The sequence below is a fragment of the Salmo salar genome, chromosome ssa20 (assembly GCF_905237065.1).
Source record: "Salmo salar chromosome ssa20, Ssal_v3.1, whole genome shotgun sequence".
In the NCBI taxonomy this organism is placed as follows: Eukaryota; Metazoa; Chordata; class Actinopteri; order Salmoniformes; family Salmonidae; genus Salmo; species Salmo salar.
In genome coordinates, this window is record NC_059461.1 from 71,150,338 (window position 1) to 71,156,732 (window position 6,395).

Genomic DNA, 6,395 nt, shown 5'->3' on the forward strand with positions numbered 1-6,395 from the left:
AGTCAATCTTCACATCTGGCATGACAGAATGAGAAACAGCGCTCATTATGTTTCATAAATACAATTATAAACTGGGTGGTTTGAGCCCTGAATGCTGATTGGCTGACAGCCGTGGTATAACAGACCGTATACCACAGGTATGACCAAAAAATTATTTTTACTGCTCTAATTACATTGGTAACCAGTTTATAATAGCAATAACTCACCTCTGGGGTTTGTGATATATGGCCGACATATCATGGCTAAGAGCTGTGCCTATGAACAGCACTTAGCCGTGGTATATTGGCCATATACCACACCCCCTCGTGCCTTATTGCTTAATTAGATCTGACACAATATATCACTTCCATTGCAGAGGACGAGTGAGGAATTTGTCACAGAAAATAAAATTGTGCATTTAATAAACACCATCTTTATTTCTCGTAACCAAACATCTTTCAAAGCCTTTTGAGTAGGACTATAGATAGAGTGACCCACGACTTAACACTTTGCAACAGACCCTTACCATGCCACACAAAGCACTAGCCGATAAAGTGAACATGGAAAAAATATCACACACATCACAACCAAGCAACAGTTTAAGTGATCTTGGCAAAAGAGACAACATTCCTAGCCTCCATTAGAGCTGCATTTGCCAAAACCTCAAACATCAAGGAAGATCTTTTTGCCAAAGAGACACTCTCAACATACTGCAGAAAGCAGGCAGGAGCACATTCCCAAAATCTGTGTTTTATTACTATTTTTCTGCCTCAGAGGAGCTACTCGGACTCCCCTCTACATGGGGTAGCATTGCACGGAATCCCAAACAACCTAAGGCTTCAAACCCAAATTATGTACTCTAGGCCTAAGCTATATTGCAGTCTCCATTTCATATGTGTAAATCACGTTCAATGTAAGCCAAACACCCAAATAGGCTTATACCTACCTCCTCTACCTGAGTGATAGAAGACATTGAAGGTGAACTAATGGTTTACCCTAACTGTTGTTCCAGTGACGGATGGGGGCGCTCAACATGGGTCAGAATCCACACAGTCCACTCTGGTCGTCACTGGGTGGAACTTTGGTGTCAAAGTTCCAGTTCTGTCTGAAGTTCCCAGAGTTCCCAGCAGCAGGAGACCCCTACATCTAAACAAGCTTCATCAACAAGGGGCCAGATTCTTGCCCCCAAAAAAACAGGAAGCAAGGTGTTTTCAGGACTAGCTATAAACGATCAGTAAGAGAATAATAGACAGAAAAATAAACAATATATCAAATTGTCCTCCTTGTGGGAGAAACAGACCATCTGACAACTAGTATGATGGAAATACCCTATCTACGTGAATATCCTGCATAATAGGTCTTGGCAGCTACCACCACATGCACAGTTAAAAAATATACTGGCAAGTACAACACTTCACATTCATCACCCTTTTTCCAGGAGATAGCAAAACCTTATAGTGGCCTAAGTAAGCTAGCATAAAGAAAGTGAATTAATAAGAAGATGTATTGATGGAAATAGATGTTTAATAATGGTATAGTTACATATAGCTCACTATTTGGCATTCTGTGAGCAAAAAATATGCCATTGAATCATAGTTGCATGACGCTCCCTAACAGCTTAATTTTGAGCTGAAAAATGTCATACACTTTCGTGGTTATAGCCAAGCTTCCTTGTTGCTACAAATGTTTACACTTTTTTTTCCAACACCGCATGGATGCTATGGGCACATCATTTTGCCACTTACATCAAGGCTTTTTGTTACAACAATGAAATGCAGCTGAAATAGTAGGCACGCTCGCTCCACTACGCTAGCGACTAAGGTTTCATCGTTCCCCATTCACTCAATGGACAGGGAGGACAAAAAGCCAGAAAGCTACTCATACTAGCTAGCCAGCTAGCTGATGTCACATTGGGAATTATAATGTTTTACAGGCCATTGTTAACTATAACTGTAGAGTAATTTCCTCTAAATCTGGCTGTCACAGAAAAGCCCTGGCTACAAGACTTCATTGAGAAAAGTGATATTTTGAAACTACCAATATGCCTTTAGTAAGCTTGCACGATTAGCTGGCAGCCCAAGCCTCTGTTCTTCGCCCACATTAATTCTGGTGTAGCCTATCAACTAGGCTAGCTAACTGCTACATCCCTGTGAAAATATTTTGGGATTTCTGAGAGACCTCTATCTATAGCTATCTAGCGAAGCCATTCTGCTTTCAATGTTTAGCTCAAATTGGTGCATCGAATCATTTTGAGATATTCTAACATATTCATGAAATGATGGATGACTCACCGTTTGTGCGTGTTCTTCCTCTGCTCTGTGTCGGTGGGTTGACACTGGTGCGTTCGAATCGGAGGGAGCTATATTGATGGGTGCTGCTCGCACTAGAAAGCAGCTGCGTTGACTGTATATGATTAGCTAGATGACTGGTTACAGCACGCATGCAACATCACTGAAAATATATCGAATAGTGATTCCTGCTGGCCAGTTGTGTTTATTGCAAGTTGGACACAGGATGTACCACTTATGAAAGATTACATTATCACTCTATGATGATAGATTTCTGTTGTTTGCGGTTGCATTTTATATTTTGTGGGTAAAGTATTAATACATACACAGTAAATAATCTAGGAGTGACTGGTTTGTTTATCTGGGATTCATTCAAACAAGCACTATTAAGCACCATTTCGTACCAGCTTACCAATAGGCCTACTTTTATCACTGGCCATAGCTTTTTGGGGTCCCTAAGCAGGATCCTGTTTAGGGACCCCTTCACAGTTTGTGGGGTGCCCCTGGCCATTGAGGTGGGCCCTATGCAGTTGATTATTTTGCTTATAGCACTGGCCGCCACTGTGGTGTTGGTTTACCAGTAGTGGAAATTCACACCACACCTTCGCTCATGCGCAGTGAACTGTTTGCCTCTATGTTTGGCTGCTGCATCAACTGCATGCCTGGAAAGTGAAAACATTATTCATGGTAGAGTCATAAACTATAAGGTAAGTTATAACAAACTTTAATAAATAGTAGGCCAGACTGTTACCCCATTTCTGGTAAGACAGTGTTGCTAAGGGGAATAGTTGTTTGTGTCATGCTGTAACTTGACCTACATGAAAGAGAGGACCCTTAGATTCTGTAGACTCACAAAGGAGTTTGAAACAAGCTGAAGCTGAATTTTGGACAACAATTACCTAAATTGTCTAGTAAATGTTCATGCTGATCATGATGTCATCATTATAGCTGGAAACTAATTTTTGTATTTTGTATGTTTGATGGTAGGTCGAGTTTCAATAGTGGAAGTGTCTTGTTCCATATGGTCACTCAAGGATGGATTGACATTTCCTCAGGACAGATACCCCAGGCACCCGTTTACTCCGTGGAGGTGGCTGGCCATAATGCTGTCTCTCTACCCCCAGGCTTTGTTCCCCCTCAGGCTCCTGTGATGATGCCTGCCTTTCTTAGACCACTAAGTTGCCCTCCATAATTGGAATGCCTGACTCAGATTGACCAGCTCCTTGTCCATCAGAAAGTTAATCTGGCTGAAGTGGTTCTGGACTGGGAGATGAATGATAACTACATTGTAATGAACAGTGTCGGGCAGCAAGTATTTGCTGTAGCAGAGGAGAACGACTCCTGCCCTCTACAGTTCTGCTGCTCCGACCGACCTTTCACCCTTCACATCCAGGACAACCTGTGACAGGAAGTGATGACCCTGATACGCCCTTTGAGGTGCGACTCCTGCTGCTTCCCCTGCTGCCTGCAAGAGCTGGAGGTGCAGAATCCCTCTGGTAACCCCATAGGGTAAGTGGTGCAGGAGTGGCACCCTTACCTGCCCAAACTCACTGTGCAGAACAAGAGGAGAGAGCCCCGGCTTAAGATTCAGGGGGCATGTGTTGTCTGTCAATGCTGGTCAGATGTAAACTTTGATGTGAAGTCTCTGGATGAAACAGTGATGGTGGGGCAGATCAGTAAGCAGTGGGTTGGATTCCTGCGGGAATCCTTCACAAATGCAGATAACTTTGGAATCTCCTTCCCCATGAACCTGGATGTGAAGGTGAAGGCGGTGATGCTGGGAGCCTGCTTCCTCATCGACTTCATGTACTTTAAGAAATGTAGAGGAGACGGATCACATTCCCATCCCTATGAGTGACATTTTCTGCCCACTGAACAACACCAGGATTAAAATGAGACAAAAACTGTATGAATTGACAACTTCCATGTTCCATCCATTTATGCTCAATGTAAAGCATGTTGAAATGTGAAGTTAATAGAATGTTAAAGACATAATCTGGGATATTACTTGCTGCATAAATTCACTGAAAAGAGGGTTTACTATGTTCCGTTGTCCTTTGTTTGCTAAATCATAAGTAGTTAACTGAGAGTGTGTAATTTTAATCATGAGTTTTAAATAAAGTCTTTAGTGCGGACATCAACCTTGAATCCAGAGCCTATGTACCCTGAGACCCCTCTTACCTATGGTCCTTAGCAGTGGCCTCTCCCCAGGCCCTTCTACACACCTAAGGTAGTTTGTCACTCCACTAGACTCTGCAACGGCTTTGAGACATCACCTTGCACCACACAGAGTAGAGAATTTGGTACCTGACAGAATTTGTAACTTTACCGAAGCAACCTTTCTTGTACAACAATCATGCGTTATAAATCTGTGACTATTTATGTGTATTGCTCAGTTTACTAAACTCTAATTAATCGGCTCCTTATAACGCACATAGAAAGGTTTATAATTAAATCACGCTGGAAGACTATAACGAGGTTTGGGTCCTGATTGCACAATTCTTTTGCTCAATGAAAATGTCCTCCAAAGTCTAAAAAGTAACAATGTTGTGTACCTATTGGCATTTTCTATTGAGGGCTTTGTTTTAGAAGTCTGGCAATAACTTTGGTATAAAAAAATTGTATAACACTGCTATTGTCATCACGCTGTCCATGGTACTGAAATGATGTGCATTCTAATGTCTGCAGCTATGTACATTTATTTTAATTAATCAATTGTATTACTGTAGCCTACCTAGAAGGTGCACCTATGATAGATTATACATAAAAAAACACTTTCAGTATGCACAAAAACATTACAGAGAGGATAGGAAAAAATTGTCAGTAAATCCCCCATTAATATTCTCATTGATTTATTTCCCACCCAAGAGTTCTCATAGTCCATTAAGAGTAGAAAGTGTGTGAGTAAAAGTCAATTTGGGATATTAAGTTATTTCTTTTTCATGAAGTCGATGAGGAAGCAGGCTCCCAGCAACTCAGCCTTCATCTTCACTTCCAGTTCCACAGGGAAGGATATTACAAAGTAATCTGCATCTTGACAACTTCCTGCAGCATTCCAACCCATTTCTTACTGATCTTCCCCACCACGTTTTCTCATCCAGTGACTCCTCTCAATCTGCATGGCGAGTTTAGTGTAGAAAGGGTGCCAGTTCTGCACCACATACCCTTTGGGGGTTTACCAGAGGGATTCTGCACCTCCAGCTCTTGCAGGCAGCAGAGGAAGCAGCAGGAGTCGCACCTCAAAGGGTCTATCACGGTCATTGCTTCCTATCCCAGGTTGTCCTGGATGTGAAGGGTGAAAGGTAAGGCCGGGGCCGCAGAACTGTAGAGTGCAGCAGTCGTTCTCCTCTTCTACAGCAAACACTTGCTGCCCGACACTGTTCTTTACAATGTAGTTATTATTCACTTACCAGTCCAGAACCACTTCAGCCAGATTAACTTTCTGGTGGTCGAGAAGCTAGTCGATCTGAGTCAGGTATTCCAATCCTGGAGGGCAGGCTAGTGGTCTGAGAAGGGCAGGAATCATCACAAGAGCCTGAGGGGGCACAAAGCCTGGGGGTAGTGGGACTCCGGGAATCATGGGGGCAGGGTAGAGGCCTGAGGGTAGTGGGACTCCGGGGCTCATGGGGGCGGGGTAAAGGCCTGAGGGTAGTGACACATCATGTATGCAGGGTAGGAAGCATTAAGGCTATGTGGCACCAATGTCATGGCCTCAGTCATGATCGCCTGTCCTAAGCCAGTGCCAATCAATCCAAGACCTTGGGTGGCCATGGGAACAATGCATTTTCATTTCTGCAAATACCTAAACACACATCAAAAATGTCATTTTATATTTTCAAAATCAGCAGACAGCCTAAGATAAATGCAAACAAAGAGTTTAGTTAATATATAGCCTACTGCTTTTGGAGAGAACGTTGAATAATCCTTAATTTCAACAAAAGGTAAGTAGGCCTAATCAAGTGTAGTACACAGCATGCCAGACTAGACCAGCTACTGTAACTGTAGGCATAGGCCTACCTGCTTTGATTTGATTTATTATTAGTGTCTTGCATCTTCAGGATGCCCAGCTCACTTGTGCAATGGGGGTTATAAAACACTGGCAGTGTGTTAAACTCTTTTTTTGCAGTA

At 42.7% G+C, this 6,395-nt stretch overlaps 1 protein-coding gene and 2 pseudogenes across 3 annotated transcripts in view; 1 reads left to right on the top strand and 2 right to left on the bottom strand.

The window, feature by feature from the left end:
* The window catches only part of LOC106581247 (unconventional myosin-XVIIIa), a 182,775-nt gene extending 180,342 nt beyond the window's left edge, over nucleotides 1-2,433 (bottom strand). For all 3 annotated transcript variants that reach the window (XM_014163171.2, XM_014163170.2, XM_014163169.2), the window contains exon 1: nucleotides 2,271-2,433. The gene's annotated coding sequence lies outside the window, so the exon portion shown is untranslated. The remainder of the gene's footprint in view (nucleotides 1-2,270) is intronic.
* Nucleotides 2,434-3,255: 822 nt separating this feature from the next.
* LOC106581248 (phospholipid scramblase 2-like) lies at nucleotides 3,256-4,408 on the top strand (annotated as a pseudogene).
* Nucleotides 4,409-5,196: 788 nt separating this feature from the next.
* On the bottom strand, nucleotides 5,197-5,892 carry LOC106581242 (phospholipid scramblase 2-like; annotated as a pseudogene).
* Nucleotides 5,893-6,395: the final 503 nt, after the last annotated feature.